This window comes from Palaemon carinicauda, chromosome 1 (assembly GCF_036898095.1).
Source record: "Palaemon carinicauda isolate YSFRI2023 chromosome 1, ASM3689809v2, whole genome shotgun sequence".
NCBI lineage: Eukaryota > Metazoa > Arthropoda > Malacostraca > Decapoda > Palaemonidae > Palaemon > Palaemon carinicauda.
In genome coordinates, this window is record NC_090725.1 from 265,755,581 (window position 1) to 265,779,652 (window position 24,072).

At 42.9% G+C, this 24,072-nt stretch overlaps 1 protein-coding gene across 1 annotated transcript in view; it reads left to right on the forward strand.

Moving 5' to 3' along the window:
• The first annotated feature begins 4,476 nt into the window (after positions 1–4,476).
• LOC137656020 (pterin-4-alpha-carbinolamine dehydratase 2-like) overlaps positions 4,477–24,072 on the forward strand; it is an 89,260-nt gene continuing 69,664 nt past the window's right edge. The window contains exon 1 of the mRNA XM_068390204.1: positions 4,477–4,629. The gene's annotated coding sequence lies outside the window, so the exon portion shown is untranslated. The remainder of the gene's footprint in view (positions 4,630–24,072) is intronic.

The following is a 24,072-nucleotide window of genomic DNA, read 5'->3' on the forward strand; positions in this document are numbered from 1 at the left end:
ACGGTGACTACTATGTGATAAACACACTAATAAAAAGTGGAAGGTGCAACGAATAACAATGAACATAACTTTCAATACTATAATGTTCAATATACTGTGTTAAATTACTTTCCAATCAAATACTGCACTACCCACCTCAAATGTACCTTGTTCTATTTTGTTTTATCACCCAAGGGAGAACCATGTAAATAGCTTTTACCCATTATACTGTGGCTGTGAGTGACAAGACTGAAATTTGTGACTGGAAAGTGTGGGAAGATTGCATTGCAAGAGGTAGACTTTTAGTGCACCGTAAGATCTGTATACCTTTAGGTCTTACTCATTTCATTTACTTTCCAACCAAGCCAAGCTGGTACGTGCAAGCATGTGCGTAGATGTGGGAACCGCCATTTCTCTCGCTTTGCTTCAAGGTGTAAATGGAACCAGTTGAACTTTATAGTGTAATAGTGGAGAGGCCAATTTTCTGAATTCCCCTCATTTGGAACAACCGCCACCTCTACTATACCCCCTCTCACCTACCGTTGTTCCAGTATTTGTGTTCCCTATAATCTTTACTACTGTCATACTCTCTGCCCCTCTCTCATCATGCTTTGCATCATTGATGTCTGCAAGTCAAAACTTTTTGGGAAAATCGTGCATCAAGTGAAACTGTCTGGTGGAGTTGCAGCTTGTGAAAGGGAGAAATTGGGGAGGGAGCAAGAAAACGGGCGTGTGAAAGAAGTGAAGATGGTCCATTTGTGGCATAAAGGGAAAAAAACTGATTGCCTAGAGAACTGGTTGGTATGTATAAGAGAACAAATTAACCAAGAGGTTAGGTTCAAAAGATTGAAGGGACGCATCTGGGGGTCCGAATAGGATGGGAGGATACATGCCCATGAGTTCAAAGGATTGAGTGAAAGTCATAGAGCATGTCAAGGGAACGAAATTACTAAAGAAGTTATCCTTTGGGGAACAGGGAATGGTGCTGTCAGTGCATCGCATGTGGTGTGCGGTAGGTAGCCTATTACTGACGAGTCTTTGCAGTGTTCCCTTTGCTCGTAGTTACATTGTTTTATAACCTTCAACTTTACCTCTTGTTTCCATTCATCCATCTTGCTGGCCAACCTCTTTTAACTTTAACCTCGCAGTGTAAATTTTGGGTTTTACCCTAGATGGACTTGGGTGATGAATGGCATCAGGCTTCAACACTGTGCTGTAAAGCCCAATTTTATCCTTTCAAGCTTTTCTTTTTTTATGGTTTGATGTTATATATTTAGCGAATTGCGTGTCAGCTGTTGTGAATATATATATATATATATATATATATATATATATATATATATATATATATATATATATATATATATATATATATATATATTATAAAAAAGCACTTTCCCAAGATTAGAATGGTTATGTAGCTAAGCAAGTAGTAATAATTATAATAAAATTTTAGTTTGCAGCCCCATTCCTTTTCAATCCCAGCTATGCCACCCCACAGCGACTAGTTGTCATATATCTAAATCACTAATTAGATTAACAGAAGCGTTAACAAACTATGTGTTATCTCTCTGCTATTACTAGGAATGCGTCTCTTAATAAAAATAGAAAAGTTGTAAATGTCGTAATGGTCGGGTTTATTAACCGCTGTCAATGTGGAAGAAATTAATGAATGACTGCTGGTGAATATGCTTTCGGTTAAAATCTCTCCTTCATTCTTAAGGTGTGATTGACTGCTAATTTATAGTCAACAGGCATCAATAAAAGGTCTTAGCACTATTTGTTAGCCTTGATTGACTTTCATTCTCGTTTCTTTTCCTCCATGTTGTTGTGCACTTCTTTTTCAATTTTTATTTCATGGTGCAATCGTGGGGTATTCCCATGTTGCACCTCAGTGCTGAATGGCATTCCCAGTCCCATGTCGGACAATATATATGGTCATTGTTTCATAAATTCAATCCAGTTACTATCTGTAACCGTAACAGGCTTTTAGTGGAGTCTCCAGAGATTGTTGTAGGCTCTATTTGGATTTATAAAATATGAACCATATAGTCAAGCTTTCGTACAGGCCAGGAGAGTCACAGTTGATGATTGGGAATCTTCTTAAGGAAAGTCGAACAAAGAAAAATTGTAATTCGGCTGTTGGTTTGACTTTACGAGCTATCAAGCTGCTAGTACCTCCTCATCACACTAAATCCAGCAATTGTCATTTGTACTTATGTCATAAAATTGAGTTAATGATCCAAGATTTCTACGTGCATTTGTTTAATTGATAGAACATTTGTAATATTTGTTTATCAGAAACAGAATTGACAGCTCAAATAGCCTACCCAGGTTATTAGGCCTAAATTATTTGAATTATTAAAAGCCTAGTTATTTATTGCCAATAAAGTTTGCCTTTAGATTTCTTCAAGAATTATTTCATTGTCAAAATAAGCTCAAAGTTCCGTCACCAGATATCTTTATCCTTAAATTTTACAGGTGAATTTAATACCACAACCACAGAAGGAGATAAAAAGGACTTTTCTTTTATGGCAATTTCAAGTTAGGATATAATTTTCTTGTAATCTGTTCTGTGAAAAAAAGGCTCTGATTTTTATTTAGAAGTTAGCATGACCGCTGAACGACTCACTTCATTACTTTCGTGAAATCATAACAATCTTCCTCATTATTTACTTTGAATACGACTGCGTTCACCTGTCTCCAAATCATCATTAGACCTATTGCGATTGTTTTAAGAAACCATTGATGATTTTATCGTAGGTGTGTGTGTAGAGAGAGAGAGAGAGAGAGAGAGAGAGAGAGAGAGAGAGAGAGAGAGAGAGAGAGAGAGAGAGAGAGAGAGAGATAATGTGTTACTTGCTATTTGTTTGTGGACATGGTTTATGTTTATAAATACACTTCCCAAACAAGTGGCCACGCTTTATGGTGAACACTTGTCTCTCTCTCTCTCTCTCTCTCTCTCTCTCTCTCTCTCTCTCTCTCTTGAATTGTAGGTAGTAGACTGTAGACTAGTAGTTCCTCAGTACCCACCTCTACCTTCAGGCGCAAGTTGCTACGTACAATATCTTTCCTTCCTGTGAAGATTTTTTAAATTGATATATAACTTTTCCGCAAATTACAAAGCGGTAGGTTACTCGGAATCAAGATTGCATCATGATAATGCAACCACAGAAACTGTGCACAATATATGTTGGTAACGGACTGTGGTTATGTCATGAAAAAGGCTGGGGTAAAAATTTCATTAACGAATATCAAATGAAAGGGCCAAAAATAGGTTGTCATATCCTACGGGGAAACTGCTCATACACACACACACACACACACATATATATATATATATATATATATATATATATATATATATATGGGAAGTGCGTTATGCTTTGCAAACACTAAAATACTTACCACATTCACGATAAACCTCCTCTATTTCCGTGATTAGCCTACCGGTTAATTTTACTTTTGTGTTATTCCTTTAATGCACAATGTTGGAGCTGTTATTATATTCAGTCTCCTGTGCTTAAAGGCCAAAATGGTGACTGTTTAGAATCGATGTTCACAAATGGGAAATGAGTGCAATAGTTCATTTTAAGGTTTTTGATTTAGTTGTTATACTAAAATAGCTATATTTAAGTTGGAAACAGCAACCCTACTTCTGAATTTGGGAAAATATTGAAAATACAGTGTAACCTTAATATTGCAAGTTGCATTTTATCTGAAGCATAACGATGATTATTTTATGTAGGCTACTGTATCGAAATAGTCCCACATTCTAAATCTGTTGTTAATGAAATTATTTGTTTAAGGTTAAAGAAAGAGGTTCGACTTTACTGTATTTGGTTTCGACAGAGAATGTGTTAAGATTCCCTTACCTTGTGTAAGACACAAGAGAGAGGGCGAATTTGAAAATATAATTATATTTAATACGTCTCTTCCCACTGTCCCACATTTAGTGAACGGATGTATCTATTAAGCTTGGTGTGAAAATTGTCCTTTAATAAATAAATAATAAAAGTAACGCTTATCCTTTACATTCAGATCTTCCTGGACAATTCCATTCTGTTCGTTATACCAGGCAGGCAGTTAGTTCTAATAGCCAGGCCTTCTCCGTCATGAGGCTCAATACTATACAGTATTTTAGAAGTTTTATTCCAGCTGTGACCAAGTTGTGGAATGATCTTCCTAATTGGGTAATTGAATCAGTAGAACTTCAGAAGTTCAAAATTGCAGCAAATGTTTTTATGTTGAACAGGCTGACATTAGTCTTTTTATAGTTTATATATGATATATCTGTTTTGACGTTGTTACTTTTATTAGAATGATTTATTAATTTTTTCTCATCATTTATTTATTTCCTTATTTCCTTTCCTCACTGGGCTATTTTTCCGTATTGGAGCTCTTGGCTTATAGTATCTTGCTTTTCCAACTAGGGTTGTAGCTTGGCTAATAATAATAATAATAATAATAATAATAATAATTGGGGTGACTTTCAGGTCAACGCTTAACTCTAGTAAAGTAGAGAGCCAAGGTTGTTGACTGTACCCAATGGAGGTTGTCATAGTGCAAGAACACGAGTAGCAACAACAAATCTTAGCCGAGTCAAACTTCTTCGTACCGAGCTGGAACTCTTATTGATCGTAAGAAATGGTGAGTTAAAAGTATCCTTCTCACTAGACCGTTGTGTAATGGCTATTATAAACATGAATAGTAGGGAGGCTTGTGAAATAAGGTCGGTTTGTGGGTTTATATGTTATCAGAACTGATGAAAACGCTTGGCGTAATGTTGGTCCTTGTGTCTTGGGGGTTAAATGAATCCATACGGTGGTTTGTCACGTATGAGAATTATATGTAAAAAAAGCAAACTTTACCAAACAAACCAGTTAGTTTAGGGGACATCTGCAAATGTTGTCATAAAGTGTAACCAACCGGACGGGCGTTTTGTCCAATGCTGGTCTCTCGTTGCTATCCTAGCTTGAGTATAGCCTAACCTACCATGGGATCTGAATTGGACAGGGGTCTAAACGAAGCCATATTGTGATTTTGCTGTGTACCTTTCTATTTCTGCCTTGCTAAAAGTTATGAAACATAGTGTAGCACAGCTTCTCCAACATAGGCCAAAACATCATTCCTTAACCCAAAAATAAAATGCCTTTTGTGGGGTGTATGTATGATAGCGGCCACCTATATGTTTGATTACGGCTAACTTAGAACCCCATAAGGTAACTAGGTAAGGACACGGCTTGTAGGTTAGGTTAGGGGGGAAAGTTTAGGTTAGTTGATATCCATTTTTAATCCACATGGGAGGAATGGGCCGCTGATATACAAAGGCTCCCCTTATGTAACTTAAGAGCCTATGCATTGTGAGAAGTTTGGATGATTCTGCGTAATACATATGTAAATGAACCATTTACATTTTGCTATGCTAGGTTTTGGTATACAAGGTGTGATAGTTGTGTAGTGCAGTACTTAGTGTCTGGCCAAATACATGAATCGTATATTATTCGGTATTACCGTAAACATGGAAAAGGAATGCCGTTTTATATTGAAAAACACCATTTTTCTTCGAAAATTTCCTATTTCCTTTGCAAAGAAATAGTTAATAAGATATAACCTAACACATCCTACGGTAATGGGGGCCACCGAGTGGGAACCGGGGGTTTTTGGTGGGAAAAATTTACTTGATAGATAATAAGAAAACTAATCTATTCTTCTCTATACAACATTATCTGGGCAGCAAAATAAATCCATGAAAAATTAGACAAAATGTTGGCTTCCTATTCCCCTGAATCGAATCAAATTTGCATTCTTACAGACTATGAGAAAAAGAGAAGACAATTAATGAAGAATGGCATGATATTAAGACCATATATCAGTCAGTTGGTAGTTAAGTTTTGAGACATGCAGTTACAAGGAGAAAACCATGGATATCAAATGGAACTTGGGATACAATAAAAAGGAAGGAAAAACAGAAATAGATTGTTGAAAGTTTAATAGGAAGTAATGAAAACAATAACGTAGAGAATGCTAAGTATTCCAGTATTGACAGCGAAGGTCAAAAGAAAAGCCAGGAATTATTAATGAAATTCTACTGGGACAAAGAAGAAGAAGCATATACCCATCAAAAAGAGGGATGGATCTGTTATAACAACAGAAGATGAAGAAAGAGAACGTTAGATGGAACACTTTGGTGATGTTATGAATAGGAGATACAAAGAGAATAATATGATTGATAGAATATACCTAAAGTTGAGGAAAGCCTTGATGTGCCCATGACTGAATTCTGTGTGTTTAAAGTCGAAGCTATCATTAAAAAATTCAAGAGATGGAAAGTTTGGCCCCCAGCCACCCATTGAGATACTACCACTAGAGAGTTTTGGGATCCTTTGATGGGCCAGACAGTACTTCATTTATACCTCTCTCTGGTTACGGTTCACTTTCCCTTTTCCCACACATACGTCGAATAGTCTGGCCTATAGAGTCCTTTCAATGACGTCACTGGGAATCGCGGGCGGCCATGCTGGAGGACATACAAAGCGAAAACATGGCGGCTGCTACAGCTAATATGGACAATGAGAGCGACTTTGTCAAACAATTGTCGGGTGATGATAAGCGTTTTTACAAGCAGAAACTCGATCTAATTGATGGCCTAGATCCATGCCAGATGCAGAATTCATTCAGTCAAATTATTGAGGATTATTTCCATTGAATAATCTGCTTCCAGAATTTGTTGTTTTTCCCTTTAATGCTTTTAAGTCCAAAATTAGATAAACACTGGGCCAATGAAGAGAGTGTTTATGATTATAAAGCTAATGTTGATCATTTAGCGTAACCTTGTGTCTTATAATTTTTGATTGTCAAAATTTATGTAAAAGTTTTGCATTATAATGTCAAATCTTTATCAGTTCATGCCTAACCATTGTGTTTGTGTTTGGTTACAAATGCTATAATTTCTTATATACATATGAACATATGATGGACAAACTCTATTGTAATGCTCTTGGATGATTGTTTTGCCTCCTTGCAATTAAATGCGCAAGTTTAATTATTTTTTCGATGTTTCATATATAAGCTGAAGATCCCTTCGGGTTAAACCAGCTTTCAGATATTATTATTATTTATAACCAATGTTTATTCATCACATAGGCCTGTATGTCTGCACAATTTAATACACAAATTAAAATAAATATAAATATACACTTAATTATATATAGGCATGAGCACCTTGACGAAATAGAGACCTAGGTAAGTAGCCTTTGTTAATATAGCCAATATGGGCGCTTTTAATTTTTGTTTTGAAAATCTGAGATGCCCCTCTTGATGTTTAAAAATTGAGATGCCCCCTCCCCCACACACACTACACACTGAACTGACGATGATACTTGTGAAGTCACCCATGCGATCGGATATAGCATGTTTACACAGGAATAATGATACTTTTGGGCCTAGCCGAGACTGACCTGATATGAAATGATCAGAACAGATACGTGCGTAGGGTAGTGAGGATTCATGTAGATCAGCCCGTGATATTGTGGTCAACCACAAGTCCCGTCTGCGCTTGGATAATTCTTCTGTATCTTTGTCCTGATTCTGAATAACTGCCGGTATGCGGTAGAAACTCTTGTCATCTCTTTGTCCTCGATTCCCACAGCCAACAATAGCGCAAAAACTTGGCATTGTGTGAATGTGAATGTGATGAGATGGCTAACTATTCAACAGTTCAACCACAGTTATTCACTGAACGCGTCTTTGTTTGTCCTCCAAGATGGCGGACCGGAAGTTTGATGACGTATAATAAAAGGACTCTATTTACAAATTCTCTTCCATCCTCATACACCTGACAACACTAAGATTACCAAACAATTCTTCTTCACCTAAGGATTACTTACTGCACTGTAGTTGTTCAGTGGCTACTTTCCTCTGGGTAAGGGTAGAAGAGACTCTTTAGCTATGGTAAGCAACTCTTCTTGGAGAAGGACACTCCAAAATCAAACCATTGTTCTCTAGTCTTGTGTAGTGCCATAGCCTCTGCACCATTGTCTTCCACTGTCTTTGGTCAGAGTTCTCTCTTGCTTAAGGGTACACTTGGGTACATTATTATATCTAATTTCTCTTCTTCTTGTTTTGTTAAAGTTTTTATAGTTTATGTAGGAAATATTTATTTTTATGTTACGGTTCTTAAAATATTTTAATTTCCCTTGTTTCTTTTACCCACTGGGCTATTTTCTTTTCCAACTAGGGTTGTAGCTTAGCAAGTAATAATAATATGATGGAATGACTGCTAAGATGATATTGGCTGAAAATGAAATGACTCCCAGAATACTTACAAGATTATTTTGTAGAATGTAGCTTGAAGAGGCAAGACCTGATTAATGGGAGCGAGGAGTATTGGTGAAAATAGCAAAGAAATATCTGACTGATTGCAATAATTATAGAGACATCAAACACGCCAGTTGTCATGAAATATGTAGTATGCTTATTCTAAAGAAACTAGAGTGAAAGATTGATGTAAAGCTGAGATGAACAATCGGGATTTAGGAAAGGTAGAAATTGAACTGACCAAATTTTCATTTTAAGGCATGTGGTACACCCTTGTGCAGAATATAGAAATCCACTTGTGATGGTATTTTTGGACTATGAAAAAGCATTTGATGGTGTGTACTGGCCAATTTTATGGAGGGTCCTGCATTATTATGTAGTTCCTCTCAAATATGTAAATTTGATTGTGTTCAGGAGCAGAGCAAGTACAAAGTCCATGTTAGTGGAGTCCTTTCAAACAATTTTCCAGTGAACAGTGGAGAACTCCAAGGGAATGTGTTGTCACCTTTGTTGTTTATCCTCCTCTGGATTTTGTATTGCATAGAACAGTTGGGATGGTGGAGAAGGATTGGACTGGATTGGTAACAGGAAATTAGCAGACCTAGAGTATGCGGATGACGCTTACCAGAATGGAGGAAATATCGCAAGAGGTTGGGCTCAAGATAAATAGATGAAAGACAGATGATGACAAGAGGAAATATTATTGGAAGGGGAAAGGATTAATGAGGTGGAATCATTTAGATCTTTAGGAACTATGATCTCTAATACAGGATCTTTAGAATTAGAGTTTAATGAAAGGTTGAAAAAAGCAAATTAGACAATGACTAGGTTAAGTAAAATTTGGAAATCAAATCATCTGAAATTACATAAAAATCAGGCTATAGAGATTGGAGTTACTGTATGGATATGAGTTGTGGTATAAAAATGAATCGATACCCAACAGATTTTGTAGATTTGAGAACGAAGCCCTCAGAAGAATATTGGAAGTTAAATGGTAGGACAGGATTAAAAATGAAACTAAAAGAGAGATTACTTGAGTACCATATGTGGATGAGATCATGATGAGGGGTAGATGGAGATGGTTTGTGCATGCTCTTAGCACTCCTCAAGAGAAATTACTTCACCAAACTTTTATCTGGTCTCCACAAGGTGCTAGAAGAGTTGGAAGACTCAGGCCTACATGGCTGAGGACTGAAACGTGAAGTAGATGAATGGAGAAGTGATGATTTAAAAGCTCAAGATAGAAACTGGCAAAATCTAACCGAGGCCCTTTATGTCAATAGGCGTGGGAGATGATGATGATGATGATGATTCCCCAAAATATTTCTATCACTCATTTATTTAAATCTAGGTCTGTGACCTTGGGATGGGGATCCAAGGGGCTGGCCCCTGCCTAGGTCTCAGAAGGGGGCTAGGTCTGTAACCTGAGAAGGGGGGGGCCTAGGTCTGTGACCTAGGTAGGTTTGTGGGTAAATTTTTATATTAAAACAATATCTTAAACGGCATTGAAAAACTGGTTCATGGTGTATTTATAGGTATTTTGAATGTTTTGATAATGATTTCAGCTGGAAAGCCATAATTTTTTAGTTATTGGGGGTTGACTTCCAAGTAATATTAATGAAACATTGTGAAAACACTGGACTTTTTGTTTGCCAGGACTTCCAGACTCATAGAAAACATAACTTTGTATCCCATTTTCCATGGAGGTGTTCGTGCAGTGTTTATCGTACTACAAATACCTCCATAATTAATTGAGCTAATGATTTAATGGTTTTTTGTTCTGCCTTATGCTTGCTTCGCTCGCTATTAAAAATGATCTCAATGCTTCTATGTTCTGTAAAGTGGAATATATTTCACTATGCTTGTTAGCCCTATGGGCTAGTGTTTCGGCGTTAATTATCACTTGTACAAACTTAGATTTTCTTACTTTGGTTATAATTACCCAGTGATTCATGATTATGGGTTTAAACAAATTTACTAGTAATGTTTTATTGAAATATGTTAATTAAAACTGTTTTGGGAAAATTGTGTTAATGTAAAATAAAATAGGTTTTTGACCTGGGAAGAGTGGGTCCTGGGGTATGCCCCAGGTAAGGTGTGGCCTGGGAATTACTAGGTTAGGTTAGGTGGATTTGTTAGGTTCTGTGCTCTTTTACAAATCGTGAAACTGTTAATAATCACGTTTTTTTTTCCTGTTTTCGCCCTCCCAAAGTCCCAGGTTCCCACCTGTGTCTGTTGGGAAGGGAAGGATAATGGTAGAATGGTTTATTTGCGATTGAAATAAAGGTCAAATTCGTTGAATGCACAATATTTACCGTAGGAAAATTTTCTCTATTGGAAATGTAGTTCTGTGTTGTTCTATAATTTTACTTATTTTCCCAACTGATCATCAAACACTGCAGTTCTATTAATTTCTGAATGATTATTTGTGTTAACCACCTGTTTACTAGTTTCCTTATCCCCCATAGCAACAAAATTCTGGCCCATAGGTTTAAAGGTGACTTATGAATGGCAGGGGCAAGGGACAGTGACATTGCCCTAGCAAGCAGGACAATGTCCTAGAGAGTGACCAATATTCATACGATTAGGCCCCTAGCCCCCTCCACCCTAGCCAGGACCAGGGAGGGCCAGGCAATGGCTGCTGATGACTCAGAAGGTAGACCTATTGATTCTCTCGAACCCCCATCCTTAGTTCACAAGGATGGTGAGGTTGCAGACACCCAAGTGACTATTGAGTTTGAGGAGGACTTGAACTCTAGTCTGGTGATCACCAGGCAGGGGCGTTTCTATTAGATCGCCATAGTTCAAATGTATTTTTTTTTTTGTTGGGAAATTCCCAAAACCTCTGGTTTGTACCATTTACAAACCAGTCAAAAAATTTATGCGTCATAGATTTGGTTAAAAGTTAATGTACCGTATTGATACCTATGCCGTAATTTATATTGCTTTCCCCAGATGGTATTTACTAAGTCATGACTCACTTTGGTTGCAATTAAACATATGTGGCAGCCATGTGTGAATATGGCAAAGGAAAATAGATGTGCTATGCATACCAACCATATATGGAATTTTTTTTGGTGATATTTTTTACATTAACATGAGCATCTATACAGTTAAGAAAGACTTTATATGTACTGTACTGTATATGGTAATGAAGAAGGTGAAATTACAACATTGTAATAAAATATAAGATTACTTTGTAATATATTACCAAAAGAGATTGAACGCTTCTCCCAGCGAGATGTTTTATTATAACTGCTGTCATGATGGAACTGAAGAGGAAAAGTGGGCATGATTGTTGTAGAACATCATCCAGGAACTTGTTCACAAATTCTTGGATCTTAATTCATTTGAAATTCCAGCCAATGACTAAATCATACAAAAAACAGAACAGCTCCCACAATTGATTACAGTACTCACAATCTATCGTTAACCTCCCTTAAATAAACAATGGATGTTAGTTATGGTTAATATATGATTTGTTCCGTAACTGGAATACAAACCACACTTTATTCCGTAACCGAACTACAAACCATGCTATTTACATTGGGTTTACCTTTTAGCGCAGCTGATTTGACGAGCCAATAGTTTTAACGAGGGTTAATTACCCCCGCGCTAGTTAGCGCGGGGTAGGGGAAGGGTAGCTTGCTACCCCTCCCCCCCCACACACCGGTGACTTGCTTCACTTCACTTTTGGCTCGGCGGTGATCAGACGTGTCTGTTCATCGTCCTCGTGACAGCCTTTAATTTTTCTGCTTTTTCTTTCTACAGCTTGTGTGTTGGTTGGAAGTTGACTTTCATTATTATTATTTTACAATGCGTACGTGGCCTGGTGTCGCCGGCTGCCCTTGTGGGACCTTTAGGCTATGTTGGCCTTAGATGCGGACCCTCACACCCTTTGCCCTCAGTGTCGGGGCCGACGGTGTGACTAGGAGAACATGTGTTGTGAGTGTAGGGAGTGGTCAGCCTCCCAGTGGGAGAGGTTTGGCCGCCGGCGTAAGAAGAAGTCCAAGAGAGACCGTTCTCCTTCGGGGGTTGCTTTGAAGGAGGAAGGTTCTCGAGATTCTTCTTTCGCCGCCCAAACCTCCACCGAAGCTCCCCCTCGATCGGCTCCTAAGGAGAGTCGGCCGGGTGGTAGCGCAGGCCATAGTTCTGTTTCCCGACCTTGGGTGGGGGGAGAGGGCGTCGCCTCCCATAGCGGGGCGGTTCCCCCTCCTCCTCCGGGGAGGTCATTGATAACTCCTTGTCTAATGATGATCTCTTACAGATTTGGGCTTCCCTGGGGCTTAAGGGCTGGGCAATCCTCTGCAGGTGCAGTTGAGGATGATGGTGCTGAGGGCTCTCCTCCCCCTTCCGTACATCCTTCGAAGGGGGAAGTGAGTCCTTCGGGCTCTTCTGCTGTTCAGCTTCCTTCTAATGGGAAGTGCTTTGACTGAGACACCCCATCGGAGGACTGATGGTCCTGATGATCTTCCCCGTGGCCACCTCTGCCGTAAGGCTCACCGTCCGCTGCGTCGCAAGGGCCTCCCTTCCCCTTATAAGGGGGTTAAGATGCGCCTTTTTGGATCTTCTTCCTCCGAAGGGGACTCTCCTCGTCGTACTCAGACTACAGCTCCTGCTCCTTTGGACCTCTCTGCAGACCGTTCTCCAACTCCTGATAGATCTTCACCTTCTGGGGAACTCGTCACCCGACGGGCAACGGTCCCTTCAGGGCAAAGGGATTCCTCCCTTCCACGTGCAGTGCTAGCGCACAGGCGCTCTCCTGCTCGTCAGCGCTCTCCTGCTCGTCAGCGCTCTCCTGCTCGTCAGCGCTCTCCTGCTCGTCAGTGCTCTCCTGCTCGTCGGCGCTCTCCTGATGTTCGCCCTCGTCGTCAGCGCTCTCCTGCTCGTCAGCTCTCTTCTGAGCGTCAGCGCTCTTTTGAGGATCATCGCCCTGTGGTCTCTGACCATCCTGCAGTTCCTGTTGAGCTCCCTGCGCGCCATCAGTCTCCTGAACTCTCTCATCCTGTGTCTACGTAACAACGTTCACGTTCTCCAGCGCGTGTGTCAAAAGCACATGTTCGCTAACGCGCCCACGATCTTCCTGTTCCTGTTCGTGAACGCGCCGCGCCACCTGTTCCTTCACAGGATCTCACGCGTCGCCCTCCTGCTCGCCAGCGATCACCTATGCGCCAGCGTTCACCTGCTCGCCAGCGCGCACAGGCGATTTTAGTATCGCCTATTCATCAGCGTTCTCCTACGCGTCAACGATCACCTACGCGCCAGCGATCACCTGCTCGCCAGCGCGCACAGGCGAATTTGGTATCGCCTATTCACCAGCGTTCTCCTACACGTCAGCGATCACCTGTTTATTGGCGTTCTCCGGACCGCCCGCGTGATTTACAACCTGCGCGCACGCGTTCTCCAACGCTTCGTCAACCGGAGGTTTTAAAGGGACATGGTTCGCCATCTACTAGCTCGCCATCGCGCGATCACTCACCTGCGCGTGCTGCTCGCTATCGCTCGCCAACGCATCACCATGCCACAACGTGCCATCGCCCACCTGCGCGTCAGCGCTCACCAGCTCACCACCGATCGTCTGTTGATCTACATCGCCAGCGATCTTCCTCACCCACGCGGCTGCGCGTTTCCTCGCCATTGCGCCAACGCATTCGTTCGCCGCCTCGGACACGCGCTCATTTACCTGCCCACCCTCGCGCCCACTCGCCTGCGCGCCCGCGCGATCATCCACCTACGCGCCCGTGCGATCGCGCTCCTGCGCGACCATCGTTCGCGGCGACTTTCGCAGCCGGCGGTAGCAGCAGGAACGCGTGTTCCGAGACAACGCTCGGGATCGCCTCCACCCAAACACAGGATTGTAGTGCAGGACAAGGATAATACTGAGGAGAGGTTAGTGCATCATTCTTCCCCACCTTCTTTTCAGGCAGGTACTGTGGTGTCCACTCCAAAGGATCGCCCGATCCCTTTCCCTTTAGCGAGGATTTCGGACTCTGTGTCCTTGGAGCAACAGACTTGGTTTGGTCCCCTGGCGCGGGCGTTAGTGAGGGTTATGAAGCCAGCACTCGCCGACCAAGGTAACAAACCAACGGCTGTCTCTCCTACGCTGAAGAGAAAGAGAGGAGTGGACTTCGTGGTGACTTCCCCTAGGCCGAAGTTGTTTCCCAAGAGGTCTGTCGCTTAGGCCCTTTCTCCTGCTCGAGTGCTTTCTCCTTCTCCCGTGGACGAGGCCTTTCCTTCCTCGGGTGAGTCCAGTGGAGCGGTAGTCTTCCCCTCGGCACCAAGGGGGGAGACTTCGCTTCATGGAGGAGAATCATCTCGTGAGGAAGGGGCTCCTCGAACCTCTTTGTTGGGATCCTGTATCCCTCCCAGGAGGGAATCCAAGGACTCCAAGACCGTCCCGAAATCATCTTCGAGGATTCGCCAGGAACCCACGGCTCCCCGGGGGAATGTCCACGTTTCACCCCAGGAAGAGATCCCTGGGGCAGGAGACTTAGCTACCAGCCCGCAGTGAGGAGATCAGCAGGAATCCGAACATGCCTTCTGGCAGGTCCTAAGCCTGATAAGGCAACTTAACAGGCTTATGGATCCAGTCATCGCCCCCCGTGAAGGCAAAGACACGATCTTAGATGAAGTGTTTGACGTTCGGAAGGCCCCGAAGTCCAGTGCGGCTCTGCCCTGGTCTCGGGGTCCGAAGAGTGCCAGAGCTAGGGCCAACGCTCAGCTCGCGATTCTTGCCTCCTCCAGTCGTTCCGCTGCCGGGAACAAGCTCCTCCCTCCTCCTCGTCTTCAGCAGAGGAGGTATTTCGAGATTCTGGGCGAGTCCAGCCTCGCTCTTCCTCTCCATCACTCTGTGGAGGAGCTGGTGAAGGGAGTTTCCCTTGAGAAGCTCTCTGCCCGGCAGGTGTCGTTCTCGGCGGCAGAGATCCTTAGCCACGAGAAGGTCACTAAGTGTGCCATGCAGGCCACTTCGTGGCTGGACTTTTGGCTAGGATCTCTGGGCATCCTGTTGCGCTCGGAGGACTTGTCCAAGGAGACCAATAGGAAGGCCCTGGAGACCTCCTTGCTCTCGGGCACCCGCTCCATCGAATTTTTGGCGTACCAGGTTACCATCCTGTGGGCCAACTCGGTGTTGAAGCGTCGCGATGCTGTGTCCGAGAGATTCCATCTGTAGGTCCCCGCCGTGGATGTGAGTAGGCTCCGACATGCTTCCCTTCTGGGGGAGAACCTGTTTGAGCCTCAAGACATGGAGCGAACAGCTGAGAGGTGGAGGAAATCCAGCACGGACTCCCTCCTACATAGGGCCCTTACAGCTCGGCCCTATAAACCTCCAGCTCCGCCGCAACAGCAGCAGCAGCCTCGTAAGGCTCCAAAGCAGGCACCGGCAGTTAAGAAGGTGGTGTCTAAGCCCCAGCCCTTTCCAGCCAAGGTCAAGAGGGGCGGTAAGTTCTCCAGGGGAGGCAAGACTCCTAGGGGTGGCGGCCGCGGCCGCAAGCCCTAGGGGTGGCAGTCCCCCTGAGTGTCCACCTGTGGGGGGATGCCTTCAGCGTTGCGTCTGCAGGTGGCAGCAACACGGGGCCGATGCTTGGACGGTCTCAGTGATCGGCCAAGGCTATCGCGTCCCGTTCACAACATCTCAACCTCCCCTGACAGCGAATCCAGTGTCGTTGAGCTCCTATGCCACGGGATCGGCAAAGTGGCTGGCCCTTCAGGCCGAAGTCGAGACGATGCTCGAGAAGGGTGCTCTCCAGGAGGTCGTCGACGGCTCCCCAGGCTGCTTCAGTCGACTCTTTCTTGTAGAGAAGGCTACTGGAGGCTGGAGACCCGTCATCGACCTCTCAGCTCTGAACGGGTTTGTCAAGCAAACCCGGTTCAGCATGGAGACAGCAGACACGGTCAGACTTGCAGTGAGACCACAAGACTTCATGTGCACACTGGATCTAAAGGACGCGTACTTCCAGATCCCAATCCATCCGTCTTCCAGGAAGTACCTGAGATTTCGCCTAGACGACAAGATCAACCAGTTCAAGGTGCTGTGTTTCGGTCTCTCCACAGCTCCTCAGGTGTTCACCAGAGTGTTCACCCTGATTTCATCTTGGGCGCACAGGAACGGCATTCGTCTCCTTCGTTATCTGGACGATTGGCTGATCCTAGCAGACTCGGAGTCGACCCTTCTTCGGCACCGAGACAGGGTTCTGGATCTTTGCCAGGATCTGGGGATCATGGTAAATCTTGAGAAGTCCTCTCTGCAGCCGTCCCAACGACTGGTTTATCTAGGCATGCTAATAGACACCAATCTCCACAAAGCCTTTCCATCAGACGACCGGATAGCAAGACTGAGGAGGGTGGCGGAACCCTTCCTCAGGCGAGAAGAACTCCCATCGTGGTTGCGTCTCTTAGGTCTCCTATCCTCCCTGGCTCGTCTGGTTCCAAACAGCCGCCTCAGGATGAGATCCCTTCAATGGCGGCTCAAGTCCCGGTGGAATCAAGGATCCGATTCCCCGGACATTCTGATCCCAATAGGGTCTCTGGAACAGACGGACTTGCGGTGGTGGCTGGTCGACGAGAACCTGTGGAAGGGAGTGATTCTTCTCCTCCTCCCCCCGGAATTGACTCTGTTTTCGGACGCGTCAAAAGAAGGGTGGGGGCCGCACGTTCTGAACCAGAGGGCCTCAGGCCTTTGGTCAGAATCAGAAAAGTGCCTACACATCAACCTGCTAGAATTGAAGGCCGTCTTTCTGGCTCTTCAGCAGTTCCAACGGTCCCTGGCGGGTCACTCCGTGGTGGTGATGAACGACAACACCACGGTAGTGGCTTATATCAACAAGCAGGGAGGCACTTTTTCGCAGCAGCTATCCCATCTTGCAGTAGAGACTCTGAGGTGGACCGAAACCCACTCGATAACACTATCAGCTCGCTTCATTCCTGGCAAGAGGAATGTGCTCGCCGACAGTCTGAGCAGGGCCTCGCAGATAGTGATTACCGAGTGGTCTTTGGATCCTCAGATAGCCAACAAAGTCCTGACTTTGTGGGGTTCCCCGACTGTGGACTTGTTCGCGACAGCTTTGAACTTCAAGCTGCCCCTGTACTGCTCCCCAGTCCCGGACCCCAAGGCACTCTGGCAAGATGCTTTCCAGCAACGGTGGGACAACATCGACGTGTACGCCTTCCCACCGTTCTGTTTGATGAGAATGGTGCTCAACACGACCAGACTCGGTCAACTGTTCGATGACTCTGGTAGCTCCGCTATAGCATCACCCGGAATGGTTTCCGGACCTTCTGCAGCTCCTGACGGAGCTCCCGAGGGAACTTCCTCCACGACACGAGCTTCTCAGACAACCCCACTCCGGCGTCCCTCACAGGGCCGTAGCTTTGCTTCGGCTCCACGCCTGGAGACTATCCAGCGTCTCCTCGCGGAGAGAGGCTTTTCGCAACAGGTTGCGGAGAGAATGTCTCTGCACCTGCGAAGGTCCTCTGAGGGAGTCTACCAAGCAAAGTGGAGAGTCTTTTGTGGTTGGTGTCGTGGAAGGGGTATCTCTCCACTCGATGCCACTATTCCAGCAATAGCGGACTTCCTCGTTTATTTGCGGGAAGAAATGCGCCTTTCTGTCTCGGCAGTGAAAGGCTATCGCTCAGCCTTAAGCTTGGCCTTCAGACTGAAGGGCGTGGATATTTCCTCATCGCTAGAACTCTCTTTACTCATACTTAGCTATGAGCTTACCTGCCCCCAGTCGGAAGTGAGACCTCCTCCTTGGAACGTGGTTCGAGTCCTCAGGTCTCTTAAGAGACCTCCTTTCGAGCCATTACGCCAGGCCTCCGATCGCCACCTGTCTTGGAAGACGGCTTTCTTACTCGCTTTGACTTCGGCCAAGCGGGTTAGTGAACTTCATGGTCTCTCGTACGACATCGCCCATTCAAGGGGAGGGGGGAGGTAACGTTCAGGTTCGTCCCTGAGTTTGTTGCCAAGACTCAGAATCCTGAAGTGCCGGATCCTCGCTTCGACTCTTTCAGGATCGCGAGTCTCCGTTCTGTAACAAGCGACCCAGACCAGCTGCTACTATGTCCAGTGAGGTGTCTGAGGCACTACTTGAAGAGAACGGCTGCAGTCCGTCCTCAAGTGCGAGCTTTGTTTGTGAGCACAGGCAGGACTAAGAGGAGGGTCACCAGGAACACCATCTCGGCTTGGATTCGAAGGGTTATCCACCATGCCTTGAATCCTGACCTTCCTCCGTCACGTCGCCCTCGGGCCCACGATGTCAGGGGTATTGCTACATCCCTGGCCTTCAAGAGAAACTTCTCTGTGACGCAGGTACTTCAAGCTGGGGTCTGGAAGCGTCAAACGACCTTCACAGCCCACTACCTGCAAGACGTGACCCACAGGAGCCTCGATACGTTTTCTATCGGCCCTGTGGTGGCTGCACAACTGCTGGTCTAACCTCAGGCTCCTTTTTGGACAAGTAGCAGTAGGTTGAGGGCATTGTTACCCGGTCTTAGTCTGCGTGAATGAAAGAGTATGTCTGACCCCTACTTCTTTCTTCATTCTCCCCTCTCTTGGGGAAGCAGCATCCTGGTCCTCGCATAGCTGACCTCGACCTCTGCAGGTAACCCATGCTTCTTTGTGCTCCTAGTATTAAGCTTAATACTGTTGCGTCTCCCATACCCTGACGAGGTGGTATTGGGAACATCCTATCCTAGAATTCCTATCTGAAGGTCTCAAGGTCAACTTCATAGGACGAATCACACTCTCCTCCACACACTGCTTATGTAGGCCACTCGTTCCTAGCGATGCTAGGAACTTGTGAGGTACAGGGGCTCCCTATCTCTAGTGCTGCTCACTGAGGGATCGAGCTCCCGGGCAAGCCGAAGTCAGTAAAGCTGTGGACTTTCTACCCTTCCTAAGGGGTAAGTCACCCAATGTAAATAGCGTGGTTTGTATTTCGGTTACGGAACAAATGACAAATTCGAAGATAATTTGTATTTTTCCTAACCATACAAACCTTAGCTATTTACACATATGTGCCTGCCATCCCTGACCCCCAAGTCAAATCCTACCTCTAAGTGAAGTGAAGCAAGTCACCGGTAATGGGGGCCACCGAGTGGGAACCGGGGGTTTTTGGTGGGAAAAATTTACTTGATAGATAATAAGAAAACTAATCTATTCTTCTCTATACAACATTATCTGGGCAGCAAAATAAATCCATGAAAAATTAGACAAAATGTTGGCTTCCTATTCCCCTGAATCAAATCAAATTTGCATTCTTACAGACTATGAGAAAAAGAGAAGACAATTAATGAAGAATGGCATGATATTAAGACCATATATCAGTCAGTTGGTAGTTAAGTTTTGAGACATGCAGTTACAAGGAGAAAACCATGGATATCAAATGGAACTTGGGATACAATAAAAAGGAAGGAAAAACAGAAATAGATTGTTGAAAGTTTAATAGGAAGTACTGTAATGAAAACAATAACGTAGAGAATGCTAAGTATTCCAGTATTGACAGCGAAGGTCAAAAGAAAAGCCAGGAATTATTAATGAAATTCTACTGGGACAAAGAAGAAGAAGCATATACCCATCAAAAAGAGGGATGGATCTGTTATAACAACAGAAGATGAAGAAAGAGAACGTTAGATGGAACACTTTGGTGATGTTATGAATAGGAGATACAAAGAGAATAATATGATTGATAGAATATACCTAAAGTTGAGGAAAGCCTTGATGTGCCCATGACTGAATTCTGTGTGTTTAAAGTCGAAGCTATCATTAAAAAATTCAAGAGATGGGAAGTTTGGCCCCCAGCCACCCATTGAGATACTACCACTAGAGAGTTTTGGGATCCTTTGATGGGCCAGACAGTACTTCATTTATACCTCTCTCTGGTTACGGTTCACTTTCCCTTTTCCCACATATACGTCGAATAGTCTGGCCTATAGAGTCCTTTCAATGACGTCACTGGGAATCGCGGGCGGCCATGCTGGAGGACATACAAAGCGAAAACATGGCGGCTGCTACAGCTAATATGGACAATGAGAGCGACTTTGTCAAACAATTGTCGGGTGATGATAAGCGTTTTTACAAGCAGAAACTCTATCTAATTGATGGCCTAGATCCATGCCAGATGCAGAATTCATTCAGTCAAATTATTGAGGATTATTTCCATTGAATAATCTGCTTCCAGAATTTGTTGTTTTTCCCTTTAATGCTTTTAAGTCCAAAATTAGATAAACACTGGGCCAATGAAGAGAGTGTTTATGATTATAAAGCTAATGTTGATCATTTAGCGTAACCTTGTGTCTTATAATTTTTGATTGTCAAAATGTATGTAAAAGTTTTGCATTATAATGTCAAATCTTTATCAGTTCATGCCTAACCATTGTGTTTGTGTTTGGTTACAAATGCTATAATTTCTTATATACATATGAACATATGATGGACAAACTCTATTGTAATGCTCTTGGATGATTGTTTTGCCTCCTTGCAATTAAATGCGCAAGTTTAATTATTTTTTCGATGTTTCATATATAAGCTGAAGATCCCTTCGGGTTAAACCAGCTTTCAGATATTATTATTATTTATAACCAATGTTTATTCATCACATAGGCCTGTATGTCTGCACAATTTAATACACAAATTAAAATAAATATAAATATACGCTTAATTATATATAGGCATGAGCACCTTGACGAAATAGAGACCTAGGTAAGTAGCCTTTGTTAATATAGCCAATATGGGCGCTTTTAATTTTTGTTTTGAAAATCTGAGATGCCCCTCTTGATGTTTAAAAATTGAGATGCCCCCTCCCCCACACACACTACACACTGAACTGACGATGATACTTGTGAAGTCACCCATGCGATCGGATATAGCATGTTTACACAGGAATAATGATACTTTTGGGCCTAGCCGAGACTGACCTGATATGAAATGATCAGAACAGATACGTGCGTAGGGTAGTGAGGATTCATGTAGATCAGCCCGTGATATTGTGGTCAACCACAAGTCCCGTCTGCGCTTGGATAATTCTTCTGTATCTTTGTCCTGATTCTGAATAACTGCCGGTATGCGGTAGAAACTCTTGTCATCTCTTTGTCCTCGATTCCCACAGCCAACAATAGCGCAAAAACTTGGCATTGTGTGAATGTGATGAGATGGCTAACTATTCAACAGTTCAACCACAGCTATTCACTGAACGCGTCTTTGTTTGTCCTCCAAGATGGCGGACCGGAAGTTTGATGACGTATAATAAAAGGACTCTATTTACAAATTCTCTTCCATCCTCATACACCTGACAACACTAAGATTACCAAACAATTCTTCTTCACCTAAGGATTACTTACTGCACTGTAGTTGTTCAGTGGCTACTTTCCTCTGGGTAAGGGTAGAAGAGACTCTTTAGCTATGGTAAGCAACTCTTCTTGGAGAAGGACACTCCAAAATCAAACCATTGTTCTCTAGTCTTGTGTAGTGCCATAGCCTCTGCACCATTGTCTTCCACTGTCTTTGGTCAGAGTTCTCTCTTGCTTAAGGGTACACTTGGGTACATTATTATATCTAATTTCTCTTCTTCTTGTTTTGTTAAAGTTTTTATAGTTTATGTAGGAAATATTTATTTTTATGTTACGGTTCTTAAAATATTTTAATTTCCCTTGTTTCTTTTACCCACTGGGCTATTTTCTTTTCCAACTAGGGTTGTAGCTTAGCAAGTAATAATAATATGATGGAATGACTGCTAAGATGATATTGGCTGAAAATGAAATGACTCCCAGAATACTTACAAGATTATTTTGTAGAATGTAGCTTGAAGAGGCAAGACCTGATTAATGGGAGCGAGGAGTATTGGTGAAAATAGCAAAGAAATATCTGACTGATTGCAATAATTATAGAGACATCAAACACGCCAGTTGTCATGAAATATGTAGTATGCTTATTCTAAAGAAACTAGAGTGAAAGATTGATGTAAAGCTGAGATGAACAATCGGGATTTAGGAAAGGTAGAAATTGAACTGACCAAATTTTCATTTTAAGGCATGTGGTACACCCTTGTGCAGAATATAGAAATCCACTTGTGATGGTATTTTTGGACTATGAAAAAGCATTTGATGGTGTGTACTGGCCAATTTTATGGAGGGTCCTGCATTATTATGTAGTTCCTCTCAAATATGTAAATTTGATTGTGTTCAGGAGCAGAGCAAGTACAAAGTCCATGTTAGTGGAGTCCTTTCAAACAATTTTCCAGTGAACAGTGGAGAACTCCAAGGGAATGTGTTGTCACCTTTGTTGTTTATCCTCCTCTGGATTTTGTATTGCATAGAACAGTTGGGATGGTGGAGAAGGATTGGACTGGATTGGTAACAGGAAATTAGCAGACCTAGAGTATGCGGATGACGCTTACCAGAATGGAGGAAATATCGCAAGAGGTTGGGCTCAAGATAAATAGATGAAAGACAGATGATGACAAGAGGAAATATTATTGGAAGGGGAAAGGATTAATGAGGTGGAATCATTTAGATCTTTAGGAACTATGATCTCTAATACAGGATCTTTAGAATTAGAGTTTAATGAAAGGTTGAAAAAAGCAAATTAGACAATGACTAGGTTAAGTAAAATTTGGAAATCAAATCATCTGAAATTACATAAAAATCAGGCTATAGAGATTGGAGTTACTGTATGGATATGAGTTGTGGTATAAAAATGAATCGATACCCAACAGATTTTGTAGATTTGAGAACGAAGCCCTCAGAAGAATATTGGAAGTTAAATGGTAGGACAGGATTAAAAATGAAACTAAAAGAGAGATTACTTGAGTACCATATGTGGATGAGATCATGATGAGGGGTAGATGGAGATGGTTTGTGCATGCTCTTAGCACTCCTCAAGAGAAATTACTTCACCAAACTTTTATCTGGTCTCCACAAGGTGCTAGAAGAGTTGGAAGACTCAGGCCTACATGGCTGAGGACTGAAACGTGAAGTAGATGAATGGAGAAGTGATGATTTAAAAGCTCAAGATAGAAACTGGCAAAATCTAACCGAGGCCCTTTATGTCAATAGGCGTGGGAGATGATGATGATGATGATGATTCCCCAAAATATTTCTATCACTCATTTATTTAAATCTAGGTCTGTGACCTTGGGATGGGGATCCAAGGGGCTGGCCCCTGCCTAGGTCTCAGAAGGGGGCTAGGTCTGTAACCTGAGAAGGGGGGGGCCTAGGTCTGTGACCTAGGTAGGTTTGTGGGTAAATTTTTATATTAAAACAATATCTTAAACGGCATTGAAAAACTGGTTCATGGTGTATTTATAGGTATTTTGAATGTTTTGATAATGATTTCAGCTGGAAAGCCATAATTTTTTAGTTATTGGGGGTTGACTTCCAAGTAATATTAATGAAACATTGTGAAAACACTGGACTTTTTGTTTGCCAGGACTTCCAGACTCATAGAAAACATAACTTTGTATCCCATTTTCCATGGAGGTGTTCGTGCAGTGTTTATCGTACTACAAATACCTCCATAATTAATTGAGCTAATGATTTAATGGTTTTTTGTTCTGCCTTATGCTTGCTTCGCTCGCTATTAAAAATGATCTCAATGCTTCTATGTTCTGTAAAGTGGAATATATTTCACTATGCTTGTTAGCCCTATGGGCTAGTGTTTCGGCGTTAATTATCACTTGTACAAACTTAGATTTTCTTACTTTGGTTATAATTACCCAGTGATTCATGATTATGGGTTTAAACAAATTTACTAGTAATGTTTTATTGAAATATGTTAATTAA